The following is a 22,058-nucleotide window of genomic DNA, read 5'->3' as shown; positions in this document are numbered from 1 at the left end:
ATACAATACATACAACAGAGGTTCAAAAACTAAACTTATTCAACACATTGAGATGGCAGCAGTGTGGGACCCAGGTCTGCTGAGCACTCTGGGCCCCTGAAGCTGGCAGGGTCTTTGCCATTGCAAAGTCCTTTTTTTTCGTTTGTTGTCAAGCCAGGGTCTCACTAAGTAGCTCAGGTTGGCCTCAAACTCACTGTGTAGCTCAACGTAGCTTCTGAATTCTCCTGCCTCAGTCTCCCTAGAGCTGAGATCACAGGTGTGTGCCAACATGAACTCTTTCCAAATTTAATTCCTCTTGGCTCAGTCACACAGAGTAGAAGGGGAATTGGTTGAATACGTGCTACAAAGTTGCATCTTTAAAGTTACAGGGCTCTCCCAGGAGCAGGACAGACAAGACCCGGGAGCAGGCCTCCCCTGGGACCAGAAGAAGACTCAAGCGGACCCAGGTGCAGATGGGGACAGTGGAGGGCAACACACATGCAAGGCTGAGTAGGCAGAGCGACGTGACCGTGGGAGCCAGTGGTCTGGTTCAGCAAGCATTTGTCCCACTCTATACAGGACTGAGGTGCAGCCTGAACCTTTGAAGCAAAGGACTGGACCTCACTGATACTTCAGGATAAGAATTAAAATTCATTTTTGTAGAATATGGGAAATTTCAAAAATGCAAGTTCTTTTGTTTTTTAATGATGCTTTGAAGTATTATACTGGGAGAAACAAGACATAAGACAGAGACAACTTAGAAAGCTATAACAATAGTTCAGGTAGTTGACCCTGACGGGAGATCGGCAAAAAGGTCACAACCTGTGGATGGAGGGGCGTCCCCATGGCAGGTCTGGCATGGAAAAGCTTCCCAACTGTTCACGCTGGGATGGATTTGTGGGGAGAACACCAACCTGAGGTAGTGAGTGTGCACATAACATGTGGAGCCAATGCTCTCTCTCACCTTAGCACATACGACGAGGGACAGTACTTATGTGGTATCCAAAGGAAGATATGGAGTTGGGCTGGGGACAGCCCACAGGCCGGAGGGACTCAACAGTGCTCCCTCCAAACATTGCTCCACAGCTGCCTGCAGCCTCTGTCCTCCCCAGTCAAGATTTGCCCCAAGCCTGTATGGAATGAACACGTGAGAAGGTAGTGTTCCTCTAAGCCAAGCCTGAGAAGCATCCAGACTAAAAGGTTGAACCAAGGCCTTTATACAAAGACTTGAAAAAAGTAATCAAGATACTAGACTTTTCTTATTATAAAAGACTGTATCTTACAAATTGGTAAGATGGCAAAATCTAAGCAAGCACAATTTTGTGTCACTGTCATCGTTTAGCGGATATACAGTCAGCATTTCACTTTCGTAATTCACCCGGAAGCAGAACCCCAGAGACGTCCCCTTTTGCATTCTCTAGTGTCCTAGAATTCTCTCGAAGTCTTCATCAAAAGCCAAGTGTTCGGTGCTTGGGTGCTTCAAGAAGTGTACGTGGGCAGGGTGCCGTGGCTCTCACCCTCAATCTCAACACTCAGGAGTCAGAGGCAGGCAGATCTGTGAGTTGGAGGCCAGCCTGGTCTGCAAAGCAAGTTCCAGGACAGCCAGGGCTGCTATAAAGAGAAGCCCTGCCTCAGAAACCCAAACCAAAACAAAACAAAACAAAAAAAAACAAAAAGGAAAAAAGAGAAAGAGAGATAAAGCAGAAGTACACGTGTCAGAGGATAAGATGATTGAACAAAATCTGTGATAATAATTTGATTCGATTTAAATAATTAAATACAAAATGATATGCTGCATTTATTATAAGAAACAATCAAACATACATATTCTAAATATTAAGTATGATATGTTTTCTATCTTAAACACCTGGCCCTGTCGAGCTCCTGTTTCTTCTGTCTTTCCACACCAGCCAGAGTTTGAGGTTCATCAACATCTCAATGAACAGAGTCTAGCGAGAATCAACTGAGAGATAAAGTCCTTCTGGATAGCTGAAAATCTAGCAAGAAGCACGAAGACAGCCATGAGGCCTCTGGGGGGCAGTGCTGAGACTGGCGGAGGAGGGGTAGAAGACTGTGATGCAGTGGAAAGTCTGCCTCAAGGATGCTCTTCTCTCAGTGCAGATGGCCACGTGGAAAGCAGCTCCTAGCAGATACCAAAGCCCCCGGAAGTGGGAGCTTTAGGGAATAGAGTGTGCTGCTGACCGGGTCTCTGAATCTTTTCACTGTCTCTCCATTCGTGCATTGCTTTTTAATTATTTGCTCTTTCGATATGAACATGGGACTCTGTGTGTGTCAGATGAAACTCATTCAGATGCGGTTCGTGGTTATAACTCATCCAGATCCTTGGGAATCCCGATGTGATCACCGGGACTCTAAGCCAACTCTCCCTGCCATGTGTGCATTTGGTAGGCATGTTGTTATATTACAAATCCATGAACAGGTAAGAAATGAAGGATTTAGAAGGGTGACTGCTTGCCCAACCCATTCCAGCTAGGATGTACCAAGCTGGGTCTTCTGGCCCTCATGCAAATGTGCCTTCTGTGGCTGAATATTTACTGGGGATAACTTTGAATGTATGGGTAGATATATTAGAACCCACATACCAGAGACCTGTCTCTTGAGTTGATACTGTTCTTTGCATTTTCAGATGAGACTCTTTGGAAGGGCGAAGATTTTTGTTTCAAGTAAAAGAGCTAAGCAAGTGCTACATATAAGTTGTTACAGGGAATAATTAGGTGTGGAAGATCTCTCTCTCTCTCTCTCTCTCTCTCTCTCTCTCTCTCTCTCTCTCTTGATATTCTTAAAATGCTTAGAGGCTACAGTTTTAGATGACTTTAGATGGTGTGTGAACAAGGATTATTAAAAGAGGAGGGCTCTAAGTTCTAATGAGCAAGAACGCTAGATACAAGCTGCAGAGCCATGCATGAAACTCCAACGATTAAGTTGATCTCCATTAAGGGTGTGTGCTATGAGAAAGCATGAGAACCTTCCGTGGGATCCTGACTGGAATTCGAAGTCCCATTCTCTGTATTTAAACCTAGAGAGGTTGACAGAATTTTCAGTGCATCCATCCTTTGGCACACGGTTTGTTCTGGTTAGCTAAAGTTTGGTCTGCCTCACCAAGATGCTGACTACTCTAAAAGGTGTTTGAAGAAGTCTATTAACTGGAAACAAAATTACTGCCCTGCTTCAAGTATTGGCCAGCAAATTTAAGGGGACCAGCCCCACTTCAAATGGAGTAATCAAAGTGGAGACCTAGGGTGTATCTCTTTAGAATCCATTCTAGCCTAGGCTAACTCTTTCTGTTTTTGGTGTAGAGTCTGGCTGCATTGACTAGCCAGGCCCTGAACTTATGATCCTCCTGTTTCAGTTTCCCCAGCTTCTGGGATGACAGGGATACTCTACCATGCCAGCCCTTCCTTCTTTGTGAAGATGAAGAACCAAGGTCCCAAGACCAAGGCAGCTTGCTGAAAGTCATTATGTGGCTTGGGCCAGTGCTCTTGCTTGGCTTAAGAACAGGGTGGTCATGAACTCCTTCCCCAAAGCTTTCTGTTCTCCACCTTGTGATGTTCTGTTGCCCTTTGGCTCAGAGAATCCACTCATAAGGACTACTCAGGATGGTTTGTTTTATTTGGAGACATTAAGAACATTTTTTTTATTAAAAAAAAATCCCCTTTTAGGATATAAAAAGAAAACTGCCAGTTAAAACCTGATATAACTGATTTTTTAGATGATTCTCTTTGAGAGCAGCCATGTGACGCTTCTGATGACTCCAGAAAGTAGGAGCAGATGGTGGTAAAGTCAGGCTAACAAGAGGAGCAGTCTTGCCATAAAAGCTTGCGGGCTTTCGAAATCGTGATTTCTAAATTTCTGTGGACTTCGCTTCTCTGACTATAAATTGAAGGTAATAGTAGTTTCCTTCATTGTTTTGAGTAAAAAAAGAATGATAGTACCCAGCCTAATCCATATTTACATAGAATACAGCCTGAATTTGCATAGAATAAAGGCCACTTCCCTCCCCCCTTCCAGGCCTTTCTTTTTATAAATGGTAGTTTTGGAGATCAAAGAAGGCATTGATGATGAAGTTGTCTTAAAGGATGTGTAACTGACCATGGTGAAGAAGAAAAAATGACGATCATTTTAAAGTGGGGCAGCGATCAATTGCACAAAGACCGCAGAGAGAACATCCAGGAATCGTGAAGTGACGGTGACAGAGGCTGCAGGCCTTGGAACTCAGAGTAGATTCCATCAGGGGCTCAGAAGCCTTGGGGATGATTTGGGGGGTTAATTTTAAGGGCAGTGGAGAAACCACTAGAGAACTTTCTGAATTTGAGTTTGCTGTTTTGTTACTGAAATTCAGGGTCTGTGACTATTAGCTCACTGACAAAGCGTGCATAGAGATTACTACCAAAAAAGGAGGAGTATCTTTTGTACCCGGACTGGGGTCAGAGGCAAGAGATTAGCCACTCCTGGTGCTCCACCACTAGAGGGCGCCAGTGGCGTTCCGTGGTTTATGGTTACTTGTCGGATGACAACATGGTGGCATCGGCATTTGACAATTTGGCCATTTTCCAGGGAGAGGGCCATTATGGAAGTTGGTGGCCGGTAACTTCAGCCCCTGCACTCTCTGCTCAACCATATGTCCAGACACTACTGACAGTCCTGGGCCTGAAGCCTCTAGCCAGCTAAGAACAAAGGCAGCCTGAAAAGGCCTCTTGCTGTTAGCATGGAGATGGCGGGAGCATTCATCCTTTGAAGGGCTCCCTTACAGGAGAACGTTTGTGTGCTTCCAGAATGTGAAGGAAGGTTCATGGTTTTTAAAATTCATGAATTGCGTGGAATGGAACGTTCTTTCTCCAAGTCCGAGGAAGAAACAGAGAGGCTGTGTCCTCATGACACCCAAGCTTCGGGTCATCTCTGGAAAAAAAAAAATCCAGTCAAACCGTTTATTGGAAATGGTGTAAATTCCACCCCCACCCCAACACCGTCTCAAAAAGAAAAAAAAGAAAGGTTGAGGTTTTTGCGTTTTTTTTTTTCAAAACTAATTAATTATTTATTTTTAGCTTTTGAACTCAATGCTTTGGATCCACCCAGCCTCAGGCAACTAGCTCGGGAAATTTAGCATTTCTCTTTTCTCTTCCAAATTACCCTGAAACAATTATTAGGCCTTGGTGAGTCCTAAGTACAAAAGTGAGAGTATGTTCCCCGGCTAGAAAAAATGTGGCGTTTCTCAAGCTCCTTGTCTGATTTAGCTCTCTCTGGCTTCCTGGTCCCTTTTCTTCCTGCCTTCTGAACAACCAGTGCCTTTGTGCTAAGGTTAGACCTAGGGACACAGTCCACCAACCTCTCCTTCCCAAAGATACCCCAGAATCTCGAGTCAGAAACAAAGACATTTAAATATATGGGTTTTCTGGACTCTTAACCTGTAAGTGTGGGTACTCCTACTATGCTCTCTAGCTCTTTGACGCTTTTGTATAGAAGCAAGGGACACTTTGGTTTTTTAGACGACATTTGGTAGTTCAGGTTAAGTCGTTTTATTTTTAAAAGGAAGTAGAAAGGGACCCCCCACCTCAGGTGGTGGGGGGTGTTTGGTAAGGTAGCGGAGCCCAGAAAGTTGGAGAAAGTTTCTGACTTGAATAAGATGGGTTGGTTAAGACGCAGCATGAGGAGTTTGAGTATGTTTGACTTGACCTGGATCCTTTTGCTCAGGACCCTTCTCATATTTAAATTACCTCTGCAAATAGTGATACCAAGACTTCTTCCTTTCCAATTTGTATCCCTTTGACCTCCTTTTGTGGTCTGATTGCTCTGGCTAGGACTTTGAGGACTATATTGAATAAGTAGGGAGAGAGTGTGCAGCCTTGGGACTTGTTCTGGATTATAGTGGAATTGCTTCAAGTTTCTCTCCACTTAATTTGATGTTGGCTCTTGGTTTGCAGTAAATTGCTTTTATTATGTTTAGGTATGGGCCTTGAATTCCTATCTTTCCAAGACTTGACATGAAGGGGTGTTGTATTTTGTCAAAGGCTTTTCAGCATCTAATGAGATGATCATGTGTTTTTTTCCTTTGAGTTTGCTTATATAGTGGATTACATTGATGGATTTCCATATATCGAACCATGTCTGCATCCCTGGGATGAAGCCTACTTGATTGTGGTCAATGATGGTTTTGATGTGTTCTTGGATTCGGTTTGTAAGAATTTTATTGAGTAGTTTTACATTAATATCCATAAGCAAAATTGGCCTGAAGGTCTCTTTTTTCTGTTGGGTCTTTCTGTAGTTTAAGTATCAGCGTAACTGTGACTTCATAGAACAAATTAGGTAGTGTTCCTTCTGTTTCTATTTTGTGGAATAGTTTGAGAATTATTGGTATTAGGTCTTCTTTGAAAGTCTGAGGGAATTCTGCACTAAAACATCAGGCCCTGGGTTTTTGTTTTTTGGTTTGTTTGTTTGTTTGTTTGTTTTTTGGTTTTTTGGTTGGCAGACTTTTAATGACTGTTTCTAGGAGTTATGGGGTTGTTTAGATAGTTTATCTGATCCTGATTTAACTTTGGTACCTGGTATCTGTCTAGAAAATCATCCATTTCATCCAAATTTTCCAGTTTTGTTGGGTATAGGCTTTTGTAGTAGGATCTGATTTTTTTGTTTATTTTAAATTTCTTCAGTTTCTGTTGTTATGTCTCCCTTTTCATTTCTGATTTTGTCAATTTGGCTACTGACTCTGTGTCCTTTAGTTAGTTTGACTAGGGGTTTATCTATCTTGTTGGTTTTCTGAAAGAACCAACTCCTGGTTTTGTTGATTCTTTGTATAGTTCTCTTTGTTTCTAATTGGTTGATTTTCATCCCTGAGTTTGATTATTTCCTACCATCTACTCCTCTTGAGTGTTTGATATTTTTTGATCTAGAACTTTCAGCTGTGCTGTTAAGTTGCTCCATTATGTTCATAACCACCTTATTTATAATAGCTAGAAGCTGGAAACAACCCAGATGTCTCTCAATGGAAGAATGGATACAGAAAATGTGGTACATTTATACATGGAATACTACTCAGCTATTAAAATGATGACTTTACAAATTTTGTAGGCAAATGGATGGAACTAAAAAATATCCTGAGTGAGATATCCAAGATAAAAAGTACCTACATGACTATGTATATTAGCCCCAAAGCTCAGAATCCCCACAATACAACTCATTCATAGACCACAAGAAGGAAGGCCAAATTTTGGATGCTTCAATTCCACTTAGAAGAGGGAACAAAATAATCACAGGAGGCAGAGAGAGGGAGGGATCTGGGTGGGAAAGTGTGTGGAGATTGAAAAAGGGGGGCAGGACCAGGTATGAGAAGAGACAAGAGAGAAGTCCAGAGGGTCAGGAGAATGAATAGAAATAAGTAGCATTGGGGAATGGGGAATGGGAAGCCACTAGAAAGTCCCAGACACCAGGAATGTGAGAGGCTCTCAGGACCCAATGAGGATGACATCAGCTGAAATACCCAACAGCAGAAATAGGGCCTGAAGAGACCACCTCCAGTCGATAGACATGACCCTCAGTGGAAGGAGGGGGCCACGCACCCATCTCAAAATTTTTAACCCAGAATTGTTCCTGTCTAAAGGAAACACAGGGACAAAAAAAGGATGGAACAAAGACTGAAAGGTCATCTAGAGACCACCCCACCTGACAAGGCAGATGCAGATACTCACAGCCAACCATTGAACTGAGCCTGGGAACCCCAATGGAAGAGTTAGGGGAAAGACTGAAAGAGTTGGAAGGATTTGCAGCCCCATAGGAAGAACAACAATATCAACTAACCAGACCCCCCAAGAGCACCCAGGGACTAAACCACCAACTGAAGAGTATGCAAGGGTGGATCCATGGTCACTACGTATATAGCAGAGGATGGCCTTATAGGACACCAATGGGAGGGGAGATGCTTGGCCCTGTGGAGGCTTGTTGCCCCAGCAAAGGGGGATGCTGGAGGAGTGAGGTGGGAGTGGGTGGGCAGATGAGGGAGCGCCCTCATAGACGCAAAGGGGAGGAGGGATGGGGAGAAGGGTTTGAGGAGGGGAGATCAGGGAGGGGGACAACAGTTGAAATGTAAATACGTAAAATAATTAATAAAAAAATTGCCTCTACCCCACAAACTCTCATCCCCTTATTCCCATACACCAATTAGTAGCATGTCTGTAGGGACCAAAACTGCTAGGAGAGATAGCAGGATAAGACAGGAAGCACAGGCTCCTCTAAGGCATCCATTCTCAACGTCCCCAAGGCTGCGACCCTTTAACACAGTTCCTCACGTTGTGGTGACCATCAACAATAACATTATTTTGTGGCTACTGTTATAGATCACAGTGTAAATATCTGTGCTTTCCCACGGTCTTAGGAGACTCTATGGAAGGGTCATTCGACCAAAGGAAAGCGACCCACAGATTGAGAACCACTGATCTAATAGGATGACTTATCTAGTAGACGTATCGTTTTCAAAAGGCATGGAGTATGTTTGTAAGTTAAAAACATCCCATTTCTTTTCACTCTAACATAGAATCATTTTACTCTTATTTTACCCTTAATTTAATTTAATCTTAATTTAAAAGCAGTAATGCCAGCATAAAGGCATAAAATATAAATGGAGTGTAACAAGAAACGGAGACAAAAGCGAAATGACATGTCCAACACCAGATTTATGCAATAATCACCATTAAAATATTACCATGTTGGGACATAACATTTAAAATATTTTCTCTTGCATGCATATACACTTATCACATAGAAATGACATATACATCATAGTTATTATTGTGTAATCTGACTTTTTTCACTTATTTACATACCATAAATTTCAAATACAGCATGATTTTTATTGGTAGCTCACAGTGTCTCTGACTGGAAGCACTGTCATTTATTTAAGAAATTTAACCGGTATAATGAGAAACGTTCAGACTTGAGAATGGCCAACTATCATATTTGAACCTAATCTTGGCCAAAGGTACTCCATACCTTGAAGAAGAAATTCAAAAGTGTGCACTTTGACCGCTCTTGCTCTTTCAAGATTAACTTCAGAGACAGGACCAGAAGCTACACAGAATTTCAGAGTGATTGGTTACCCCATTGAATGAGAGTTCTGGTCTGAGAGGTATCATAAGATCGAACAAGAACGACCAAGTGTTTTAAATGAAAGCCTTAAACACCATTTGTCTTTTATTCAGGTCTAACCCAAACAGCAGGTTTTATAACATGGCCACTCATTCATCCTCAGTGGTATGTGCTCTCCATATTTAATAGGTCGTTCTTGGTAGGGATTATATGCAGCCTGCTAGCAAAGGAAGGCTTTTGAGGAGGAGTTGAAGCCAGGCTTGAAGACTCCAGGAGGCTCTTCTGTAGAACTGTACTAGGAGTCCTGCCATGCTTCCCCATAACTAACAAGAATAGTGGTGAATCTTTATAACTCAATGTATTAACCTTCATAGCCATTTGCCATAGATGGTGCTAAGCACAGATTAAGGATTTACACACATGTTTTCCGAGCAGAAGAATTGTTAGAGGTAGACTTTACCAACATGGAGGGAAAACCACTCTGTGATAAATGTTGCTCAGGGCCCATTTGTTGAGGCTGTAACAGAGGTTGGGGACTCCAATTCTGAGATACTCTGAGAAATTAAAGTTTTTCTCAATACTAACCACTCCCACGGTGGGAAACAAACCTTAGGGCTCTTAACTGCTGCTCTGTGCGGAATTCTGCTCCAAATCTTGTGTTTAGTTTACACACATCTTAAATGTAACATTAATACTCATTCTTAAAGTAAATGAATTTTTATTTTTATGCCCTAAATTTCTGGTTTTTATATTAAAGCAAATCATTTAAAACCATCTTTGGTTATTTTAAGAATTATTGATTCTTGATCACTATTTTCTTTCCCTTCCTTCTCCTCTTCTTTTTTGGTGGTTTTCTAGGTCAAGTCTGCCTCTTGGAGTTAATAAAACTGATTTCTAATTTGCCGAATAAACAGCAGAGTAGTTTTTCACATCTCCTTTCTTTTCTCTTTCTTTTGTGTTTGTTTGACTTTGAATTACAGATCCAGTTCATTTCAGCAACAGGAGTCGGGGTGGGGGTGGGGTGGGGTGGGGTGGGGATGGGGTGGCGGGGTTGTACGTCCATGGACTCAACTAGCCATAGTTTAAACTATTTGGGGGAAAATCGTGTTTGTACAGAACACTTGCAGGCAGTTTCAATCATTGTTATTCATGCAGTATTTATCTTATACTAGGCATCATGAACAAATCTGGAGATGCCTTTATGTAATATATAGTGTAGTATACTTTATATAGTATATAGTATATAGAAAGGACGTGTGTGTTATATGCAAATATTGGTCATTTTCTATGGGGAACTTGCATATTCATGGACGGGGGTGGGGGAGTAACATAGGAAGAGCCAGGAATGGACCTCACCCAGACCTGAAGAGACGACTTTATTTCTTTCTTGCTCTTTCCCTTAACCTCTCTTCTTCCTCCAACTCTTCTAATTCTACTGCTTTCTCCTTCAACTTAGGCACAGTTTACGCTTTGCCATCGTCTCCGAGTGGACTTCCAGATCCTTCTCTAGGTCTACAGAGTTTATGTTTTTTCCCCACTCACATGATGAACATCTGGGCTCTCAATCCCAGTGTGCCTTTTCTGCCCACCCTCATCTTTGAGTGAGAATTTCTAAAGGGCTCTCAAATGGTTGTATGGGGGCAGTATACAGACATATTCACAGGTGTGTGTGTGTGTGTGTGTGTGTGTGTGTGTGTGTATGTGTGTAGGTGCTTTGGTATGTTGTACAAGCCTGATGTCAACATTTGGTGCCTTCTTGGATCTCTCGTTGTTTGAGACAAGTTCTCTCACCAAACTTGGACACCTTCAGTTGGGCTGTGCTGACTGCCGGGTGAGCTCTACCTGCCTCTGCTCTATCCTGCTATCTGTAGCATTGGTGTTAGCGGTCTCACGTCCTGGTGCCTTAGCATGGGCGCTGGAGTTTCAAATCCAGGCCTCAGGCTTGCAAGGCAGGCATTTCACCGCTCGAGTCATTTCCTTCCACAGCCCTCCTAATGTTTTTGATCACGAGAGAATACCATCCAGGCCGTGCCCATAGAAGGTAAGGTCCTGGTCCTATGGAGCTCTTTGCTGGCAGCAAACACGTGACCGTGCACGTGACTGAGAGAACTCCATCGGAAAAGCTGTTTGGGAAGGGTTGAAAAATAAGCTGGTGCTGTAGAAGTTTAATAAAGTTGGCCTTGCCCCAAGATGGAAAGAGCGTGGTCATCGACCCCAAGGGGAGCTTCAGCTGAGAGGGCTCATTCTCAGATGGAAATCGGCTTCCTGTTTTCTGACTACATCAACGATACAGCGATGTCTTTGATAATTTCCAGTTGTGCACAAGCCAGTCAGCAGAAAGATGAGTGTTTCCTTTCTTCCCTAGATGGGGGAATGTTCTTGAAAAAGAAAGAAAAAATGAAAAGGGGAAAAATTATAGGGAAAAAAAAAAGAGTGGAAAAATTCATAGCAAAACCGTGTTGGGAAGAGTCTGCTCCACCCACTGGCTTCAGAAAAATGAGGCTGGTTTCAGGTCCAGTGGCTTGCCTGTCCTAACAGTCGCCTCTCACGGCATCTGTGGTGACTACAGGGCCTGATAGGCCCCTTAGTGATTTGATTGCGTATAAGCGATTGTGGAGCCCATCACAGGCCATTTATCACTGGCTTGCTTCGTAAGCTTGGAAGAGTGTATCAGTTGATCATTGGAATTCCATTTAGATTTTTCTCATTAAACCACTAGCACATTTTATTTCCTTTGGACAGGGAGAGGAGAGATAACATTCCAAACTTGCAAAAACAACAAAATAAAATAAAATAATTTTTTCAAACATTACAAGATCTTTCCCTTCACCATTGGGGAAGGAACGTCGTGTCAGGCTGGACAATTCACACTGCTGTTCAACCAAGCTCAACGTTTTAAGATGTAATGAAATCATCATGCTGTGTTGAAGGAGTACGGTTGGTCATCATTGCTAACTTTCGGAGCCAGCTCTTCTGAAGCTGCTCCCAAGGTCAGAGCAAGGTCAAGCCAGGCGTGTTTGTGGAATGGATAGGGAAAGGAATGTGGGGGGGCTGTGGGGGGCTGGGAGCTTGGCCGCTTCAGGTTCTATCCCAGGACTGACTTCAGCTTCAGCCTTGTGGATCTGAACCTCTTCTGCTGACCCTGGAGAATGGGAGGGAAAGGGGGCAGTCCTCAAATCAACTTATTTACAAGAAATGCGGGTGTTGCGTTCCTGAGGCAAAAAGAACAACAGTGGGGGATGGGAGGGGCAGGGCTAAGGAGCAGCTTCTTCCGCCAGGAGAAGCCCGGATGTGAAAGAGTTGAAGAAAGGGTTCAGAGGGACCCTGGGGAACTCTGAAAATGGAGATCATCAACTCGAGGAGGGACTGCTCGAGTTGATGAGTCGCATCTTGATGCTTGCCCATACCTACTGGCCATCACTTGAAAGCTGCCCACAGCGAGGCAAGATATGCTCTCTCCCAGGTAGGCTAGTCAGGCGCTGCCTACAGCATTCCCTCCACACGTGACTTCATGACGGGAACAGAAGTATTATTCCAAACACTCAGTAACTACTGTGCTAAATGCTGTGTGCACTCGTGACTGACTGCAAAAATAGGTCCTAGTCAAAAGACTAAGAAACAGGCCTCTGGACAGCATAAGGTTGAGGCAATTAGTGGCTGACTACAGGGTGCTCCTTTATCTCCGTGTCTTGGCCTCGCCGAGCCAGGCCTTCTGTCTCAGGAGCACTCTTCCCCAGTCTCACTTACTATGAATAAACTGCGTTTGCAGGACCTTTAAGACATACGCACTTGAACACAGCTGTGCCGACCAGCAAAAGGCAACATAAAACAATGTTAAGAGTATAGACTCTGAACTCAAACAGACATCGATTCAAACCCCAGCTGTTAATATCTGCAGGGCCGTGCGTAAAGGACTTAGCATTTCTTAGCTTCAACCGTTTCGTTTATAAAATGTGGCTGACAGCATTGGCCTCATGGGGTTATGGCAAGAAATAACCTGGTATGATAAATGCAGAAGGTTCAGTGCATTCTAGCAGCTCCCATGAAAATGGCATCAATGTAATATTATAAATAACATTGTATTAACCGCCATCCATGTCTTCCTAACCTGGTACACTTGCATTGCTCAGAAGCAGGGGGATGTTGGTGAGATGGTTACTGATAGCACCCTCGTCTGTCACAGCTTTTCCTCAGGCATACCTGAGATGGAGTTGTCCGATGGTAAGTGATCTAAAACCAGAGGTGGGGCCGATGATTTGGTCACTCCACCTGTCTGTCTTTCTCCACTGACTTCTGTTTCACGAGCAAACGGAGTGATGTGTACACAGTGAGGGCTTTGATGAAAGACGGACAACAGAGGGCAGGGGTGGCTTCATCAGGAGATGTGAAGACGCAGGTGGGCTGCTAGTTTTATAACTTGCTTCTTTTACAAAGCCTAATATTCTTTAGAGATGTTTTAAGTATATACTATACAAATATATAGAGAACAATATAAAAGTAACAATACACTCATATGTAAATTTGCATGTGTATGCATGTATAGTCAACATTCACCTTACCATGGAACAAAGGACACACACACATACACATACACACAGAGAGACATATATATATATATACTATATATACATATATACAAATTATGTACATATATACACATATATGTATATATGTATAATTTTTAACTTAACATCAACAACAATTATTTTTCCAAGGTAAATATTTACTCATGTGGAGACCAGAGCAGTGTGAACCTCTCAGTTCAATAATTCCTGATGTTAACTTCAGCAGAAATCAATATCTGCTTATTGTACTCCCAAGAGCAAAATCAGGCATTCTACCACTTTAAATAACATTTTAGTCTTGAAATGAAAATCCAAGTGTTGGATTTCATAGGTACCATGTACTCCCAAGTTCTCTCTGCAGTCTTCAATGGAGTGATACATTTATTGGGTCCTTTGCCCTTGTCACTCGTCAGAAGCTATTTCTCCACAGAGCACTATAAGGAGGTCAAAGGTGAGCAGTAGCTGCTGAAGGAGTTATCCAGAAATATTCTAATGTTGCGTCATGAGAGAAGAAATAACAGCCAGGATTCGGTAAACCAGCTCCCGAAAAGGAGTGCGAGCCACCGTTTCCGCCACCCATTAGCCAGCAGGTCCATTAGCCAGAAGGTCCAGAAGCAGTTTGGGTGACTCTCCAGGTCAGAGCAGAAAGGAAGGCAGTGAAGGGAACGTGAGCTTCTCCAGTGTAGCTACAGAGCCAGGACAGGGCAGTGATGCCAGAGGTGTGTGGGCTGCCACATACGTGTATCACTGTGTGCACACATGGCCCTTTGGGAAGGTTTTGGGTCAGTACATTGATAGTACATGTAATTATTGACAGAATGGATGAGTTTTAGATCAGTTGTGGGTTGTTGGTTTTTTTTGTTTGTTTGTTTCTTTGTTTTTTTGTTCTTTGATTTTAACAATGGAATTAATACTTAGCCATAACAAAAAAAAACATTTAAAGGTATTTACAGCAAAATACAGTAGACTTTCTTGTTGCTCTGACCACAAGGCTCCCTTTCCAGCATCAACTAGTCTCTGCAGTTTATGTATCCTTCCAGGAATGTTCTCAGCGTGTGCACATATATGATAGTAATATACACATCCCTCTGTACACAAGCACACACACACATCCACACAAGTGTGAACGCACTGTACAACTGTTCTACTTTTCTCCACTTGTACACATATCCTTGTCAGATTATCCAAATCAGTCTCAAAGGCACAATATCATCACATAAATGTCACACGGCTTCTCTCAGCTTCTTCCAGTCGCGACCATTTGCTATGTTTGCCATTTCTAAAAATTTAATTCTGAACACCTTTGCTGTGCTTCGAAGATGTGATGAACAGGCTGGGGGTGAATGGTATCTCCCAGTGATGTGCATCACGGTGGCCTTCATTCCTAGTACACTGTCCCACGTCCAAATATTTCTGCAGGATAAATCCCCAGATGACCAATCACTGGACCAAAGGCTGGGCTCACTGCACAGCCTCAGATCGAACCTCTCCAAGGCTGAAGGTGTTGATGTGGATCAATTATGGTTATTTAAAGAAACAGAACCAATAAAAGAAACACACTCTCACTCACACACATACACACACACACTCTCACACACAAACATACACACACACTCATACACACACTTACACACTCACAAATATACATACACATACACTCACACACACATACACACACACTCACAGATACACTGAAACACATACACCCATACTCACACATTCACACAAACTCACACTCACACCTTCTCACACGCACACACTCACACATACTCACACTTATACATTCTCACACTCACACACCACATACTATATACTCATATATACTTATACACTCACACACACACCACACACTCACATACACACATTCACACACACCACATACACACAAACTCTCACACACATACTCAAATACACACACACACACACACACACACACACGCACACAGGAATTGATTCACATGATTACGGAGGCTAAGTAATTCCATACCCTTAGTCAGCAAGCTGAAAACCCAGGGGAGAACCTATGACACAGATCTTGTCGGAGAACAAGTTGGATGCAAAAAGTCTAGTCTGATTTCAAATCCAAACACAAGAGTAGGTCAACCTTCCAGACCCAAGTCAGTGGGACTTCTCCTCACTCAATGTATTGTCTCATGGTTTCCACAGACTGGACCGGGCCCACCCACACTTCAGAGGGCACACTGCCGTAGGCTCTTGATTCCTTTGTTCATTCAGAAACATCCTCTCAGACACACTCAGAATAATGCTTAGCCAAGACACCTTGTCAGGTTGACACAAAACCACTGCAGAGCTACTCTTCAAAGCCTTTAAAGGAGAAGAGATTCAGCTCCTGCCTACATCTGGCTCAGCACCTGTTAAACAGAACGATTATCTCTCTCCTGATGCATAAGCGAGGACTCTGCTTCTCAGAAACGCAAGCATGCTACACTTCCGTTTTAGGCTCTTGATCTTTGGAAACTACAAGACTTTATATTCTACCCTTCAAAGCACTCATCAATATTTCACAATAGTGTCATTCCCAAGCTGTTGGCACAATGCTGCCTTTGAAAAGTCGGATTCAACCTTCCCTTGGCATGTGTAATCTTGCAAACATTGACGGTCATTTTGTATCCAAAGGCTTTGGGATCAAGCCTTTAGGGACATTCTTACTCATGGCTCTCAACTTTTAACTCATCGGCAGATTCCAAACGCGTCCTTGATGAGCTTTATGCCTCTCATGCTCATCCAAATTCATTTACAAATGAAACAAGTGGCCTTTGATCGCAAACTCTTTGCAAAACTCTACCACACTCTGTCCAATCTGCCGTTTCCTTTGCACTCGAAAAGCAGTAGCTGCACTGGAGACAGCTTGACCTTACCGTGAGAAATAGCATTTTATCACGAAATTTGGCAAGGCCTTCAATTTCCTCCCTTCTAATATCTGTCAGTCATTCTCATTGTCCGGGAAACATTTTCCCACTCTCCATGTGAGAGCTGTTATCTCTCATGCCAGATACAACTTCTCCGGGACCAGATCCTCCTCCTCCAGTGGCTCAATCATGTTGCCTGTCTGGATCCCTGTGGAAAACCAACTGTGTTCTTCAAACTGCAGCTGGAAAGTGTGTGGCCCAACATGGAGACACTGCGTCTCCCACATACATACCACGAAGTCAATCTCTACTCCTCTTAAATTGTGTACCAGTCGCTCTGAGCTGCTGTACTCAGTGGGCATAACAGAGAAGCTGAAATGAAAAAAAAAAAAAAAAGCAGACCATGCTTATTCAATCATCTTGCTGAGTTCTGTATACTCATAACCCTTTTCCATGTAGACAACACAGTTGACTTGGATTGATGCCAGTTCGTGAAAGTCAGAGCTCATAGCTCTGACACGGAAGCATTTGCCTAGTATCTAATTTTACCAAAGCTTAATTTGCACAGGAGCAGAGAGCTGGAGTGGCTTGTTAATGGGTCTTAATAAATGCATGTCTCTATGTAACCATATCCACCAGGACCGGTCAGGATATAGGACATTCTCACATGATCTCTTCTCCCTACAAAGTGGCTCTTTGATCCCTGGTTAGTATCTTGGTCATCACTGACCTTTCCCCAAGGTCTACACACACCATTATTGGTGAGGAGGTCACGTGAAAAACCAAGTAACTGGTACCAGACACCAGGCAAGTAGTTTCTCAGAGCCAATGTCTGTAGTTATTAAAGGACATGAATGAGGGGACTAAATGTTTAAAAAAGTACTTTGTAGTGGCAGTGCACACATGCCTTTAAGGCCAGCTTGATCTACAGAGGGAGTTCCCGGACAGCCAAAGCTACACAAAGAAAATTGTTTTCTTACTGGGGGCCGTGTGCACGCATGCCACTTTGTGAGTGTGGCAATCAGAGAACAACTTGCAGGAGTCAGTTCTTTCCTTCTGCCACTGAGTTCTGAGGGATTTTGAACTCAGGTTGCCGGAGTTGGCAGCAAGCAACTTTACTCTCTGAGTCATCTCACTGGAGACTGCAAAGGTTACAAATTTGCTTTCAGTGCCTCGTGGGCATCTGTTTCTGAGATCTTTCTGTCTGGTCTGTGTGATATTATTAGTACTGTAGTGAGAAGTCTGAAGCCCTGGGACTAGCACACGATTGCAGATGGGCGCACATGTGCCTGCTTGGATCTAGGACAAGCTGTGGCTTCCATGAGATGGACCAGGTAGAGCATGGTGGCAAAGCAATTATAGGCAATCACAAATTGAGACCAGGGCAGCAGCACAGACCAATAATGGAGAAGGGAAAGGGGTCCTCAATCACTCATTAACAATTACTATTGGGTCCTTTGCCTGCAAATGAGGTGTTGAGTCCTCTCTCCCACAGCTCCAGGAGGGTTGTTCTATTATAAGAGTGTGAATTAATTGCCTTTGCTTAGGCTGTGTAGCCTGAGACGGCACTTGGAGTTTCCCTCAGTTGTTTGACATACTCCTGACCTGCCTGTCTTCTGACTTAAGAGCTTGCTATAATTTTGTTTGTTTGCTTGATTGCCTGCTTGCTTGCTTTTCAAGACTAGCTTTCTATGTAGCCCTGGCTGTCCTGGAACTCCCTCTGTAGATCAGGTTGGCCTGGAACTCACAAAAGATCTTCCTGCCTTTGCCTCCCAAGTGTTGGGATTAAAAATTGTCTTCTTGGTTAGTAAGGATGTCCCTGGAGTAATACAACTAGGAGATTATGAGAAATGAAAGCAATTGAATAGAATGAGAGAAATCAACTTAGGCAGCACATATATGATTCTGAACACATTGTTCTCTGCAAGTAACATGAAGGCCTAGGAGGAACGGTTGAGAACTATCTCACTGTGTGCTTTACTGGACAGGCTGGCTCTGACTTAAGGCCCCTTTTCGTCTTCACTTTGGACCAGCTGAGAGACACTTCTGGGCAAGGAACCAGAGTGCAGTCCTTAGTTCTGCTGGCAACACACCTAACACAGAATGACCTTGGCCAATGCTCAGCAGCAGTTCTGGAAATGCCTTAGTCATTTCTGAGCTGGGCTGAGTCCAGAGACAAACCTAGCCTTCACACTCAGAAATCCCGAGGCTCCATAGACTTGATTGGCTTTGCTGCTGGTGAACTCCTAGACCACCCTCTCATATTTTAAAGCAAGGTACCTGAGGTCAGAAGGAGACTTTACCAGAGAAGATCATACAGCAAGCAAGTTCACAGGCAACCAGCCAATGGAGGCTATGAGGGCTTGTTGGGAACTGACATCTGCTCCCAGCTTGTGGTTTTGCCTGGCCTCATCTGGTCCTCTTCACCTCAACAGTTTTAGCCTTTAATGGCATAGGAGTGACACACGGTATTTCTCAGAACCCGAGAGAGGCAGAAATGTTGGGTTATGATGTGTTTGTTCACTCGGGGATCAGAAGACAAAACTGAGTCTTGGGAGGTAGCTGCCATACTTGAAGCTCAAAATGTTTCCTAATCAAATCATTGACCCAAGGAACCACTATGAGCTAGAGTTCTGATAGGGCAAGAGGGCTCTGTATCCCAGCCTCCAGAGTGAGTATTTATACTCAATAGGACCTGAGCTAGCTATGTAGCTGTAGAGGTAGAGAGTTAGGATTACATTCAGGTCCAAGGACATGGGTTTGATCCCAACTATGACAGTAAATTTCCTAATTTTTGTTTTCAAATCTTTCCATGCTAAGTTTTGGTTTTCCAAGCTAAGAATATTGATTTTTGTTATGATAATCTCTGAAAATATTCATTTAGGACCAACTCCATATTTTGATCTCTTTACCAAAGTATTGCTTCCTGGAGTCCATGGCACCAAGGTACAGAGTCAGCAGAACTTCCTAATGCCCTGTCTTGCCCCTCTGGCCTATTTAGTTGTAATCATCTCCTCATAATGTCATTGTTTGAAAAAGCCTGCAGGGATTTGTAGGAAGGAAACTGTGTAGCAGGGGTTCTCAACCTTCCTAATGCTGTGACACCTTAATACAGTTCCTCATGGTGTGGTGACCCCTGGTCATAAAACCATTTCTGTTGCTGCTTCATAACTAGAATTTTGCTACAGTTGTAAATAGTAACTGTGCTTTACAATGATCTTAGGCAACCACCAAAGGGGTTGTGACCCACAGGTTGGGAACCCCTGCTCTATACAGAAGTGCCTGAACCAGGAGTGTTCACTGTAGTTACCATTACAAGAGACTTGGCCTTTTGGTCATCAGTTAGTCCCTTGAATACAGGGAGTTGTAGGGAGGATTTAGTGATGCCCCCAAATTCTTCAGACACCCAGAGACCCAAAGCAGAGGGTGAAAGGGTGAGCAGTTTTAAATCTAGAGATGGAAGCCAGAGGGGTCCCACACACAAAAACCCAGAATAGTTCTAATAGTCATGGACCAACTTAAGGCTTCCTATTTTTGTATTCCTAGACACTAAGTCCACATGACCTTTAGAAGACCCACAAGCACACAACTGGTCTGGCCTGAGCTTAGCTGATGCAAGCGCAGTTTATGACCAGGCCTGAGCCTTTCATAGGTGGACAAAGAGAGACAGGGTGGACAAAGACAAGCTATAGGCCTCTGCCTTCATCCCAGTTGGGACTCTAAACTTATGAACGTCAGTGCTGGTTTTCCATTACACTGACTTCACCAAAGGGAGGAAACAACAGGAAGCTATTCTACTTACTTGGATTTTCAGCCAAGGAAAACTATTAACCATCGAGTTTCAAACAATCTTTACATCCAAAACAACTCTCACAGATGCACTTGGGAGACCTATATTTCCTTCTAGACTCCACATTCCGAGTGCCTCCCTCCAAAGAAGTTGTGTGTCCATTTCCCCTGAAAAACACTTGCTCATGCTCCAGTTGTCTACTGCAAAGATAACAATGAATTCTTACTTAGAAACGAACATAAAATCTATTGACCGTCTATATGCAACCATGTTCTTTGGGTACCATTTCTTGTTCCCTAGTTCAAGGGACCATAATGCGTTCTGAAGAAAAATCTTCCTTAAACTTCCAGGTCCATTGTTTGGCCATGCAGATCACACAAACATTTCACCAATTCTGAGAAATGAAAATGCAAGTTTAAATCAGGATAAATTCTGAGCACCATTTGCATTGTGTTCTTCATATACATTCTAACACTTTTTGATAATTTTTATAAACTATGTAAAAGTCTTTCCTTTGCTCTTCAAAGTCCTAGCTTATCATGTACTTTTAGAAATCGAGACAAAGAGTGTCAAACATGAGAAGTAGACTATCCCTATATGTCTAAATTTTATTTTTTAAAAGATAAAACAGTACAAATTCAAATGAAATCCTCTTTATTTCCCACTCTGCCATCTTGGCTAGAGACAGCTAAGACTAAGAATGTAGCACTTGTGAATGCTATGGTCATGTATTATTACATATGAAAAGACACTATATGTTGTGTGTGTTTTAGATGGTCACGGGGACAACATATCCCATGTACTTTTGCACCTGTTGTCACAAGGACTCCTTTTGTGATACTGCCTGATATTCGAGCATGTGTACACACAGCATGCAGTTATTAAATCCAGACTCCTCTCCCAGCATCCCCCTTCCCAGATTCCAGCAGCCACTAGTCTAAACTCTGGTCTACCCCCTGTAGTTTCTACATATAAGCAAGACTTGTCTTTCTGCACTTGTATTGTTAAATATGGTGTCCTCTCATTATATCCATTTTGCTACAAATGATAGCTCATTCTTTTTAACTAAACAATATCCCTCCCTCTCCTTCTCCCTCCCCCCCCTCTCTCAGTCTCTCTCTCTCTCTCTCTCTCTCTCTCTCTCTCTCTCTCTCTGTGTGTGTGTGTGTGTCTTTGTGTATTCCTCAGTTCACCTGCTACCATGCAGATAGACACTTAGGTTAATTCCATATCTTACCTTTGTGGGCAAAGGTTGTTCCTGAATTCTGCTTTTCATTTTGACTTTTTATTCTTTCCCACAGACTTCTCTTTGGAGAATCCTTGGGTTAGACTCAGTTAGCTCTGTGGGGCTTTAGACATATTGAAATATGTTATCTTTATTCTTGAGCAGTTGCTTATCTGGAGTTAAAGTTCTGTCCTGTCCATCTTCACAAACACTTGGAAAACAGCTTCTGCCTTTGCCTGGCACTTACTTCCCAGGAGAAGGCTGGCCAACCGTCTAAACACACGGCTTCTCCTTTGGATCCATCAGGCTTTCTTTCTCTGTGTGCTTTTATGAGCAACTCTCAATCTCTTTTCTTTAAAATGTATTTGTGATGAGAACTGTTTTTATCTTGATCACGACTCAGTGTGAATTTTTTATGGATTTAAAAAAAAATCTTAGGTAGTTTTTTTTTCTTCTCTTTTCTTTTTTGGTCCTGTTTTGTTCTGAGAAACTCTCATACATTCTCTCTACTGTGGACTTACTTCCAACTGTTAATA

The 22,058-nt window shown here is 43.0% G+C and overlaps 1 long non-coding RNA gene across 1 annotated transcript; it reads right to left on the bottom strand.

The window, feature by feature from the left end:
• Window positions 1-16,819: 16,819 nt before the first annotated feature.
• On the bottom strand, window positions 16,820-21,817 carry LOC116893758. The gene is made up of 3 exons (XR_004387004.1): window positions 21,535-21,817; window positions 20,310-20,691; window positions 16,820-16,879 (listed from the first exon to the last, which is right to left on the bottom strand). It is a non-coding gene; the product is annotated as an uncharacterized LOC116893758 (long non-coding RNA).
• Window positions 21,818-22,058: the final 241 nt, after the last annotated feature.

This window comes from Rattus rattus, chromosome 2, assembly GCF_011064425.1.
Source record: "Rattus rattus isolate New Zealand chromosome 2, Rrattus_CSIRO_v1, whole genome shotgun sequence".
Classification (NCBI taxonomy): domain Eukaryota; kingdom Metazoa; phylum Chordata; class Mammalia; order Rodentia; family Muridae; genus Rattus; species Rattus rattus.
The sequence above is the reverse complement of the archived record's forward strand: the minus strand, read 5'-3'. Positions and strand labels throughout refer to the sequence as shown.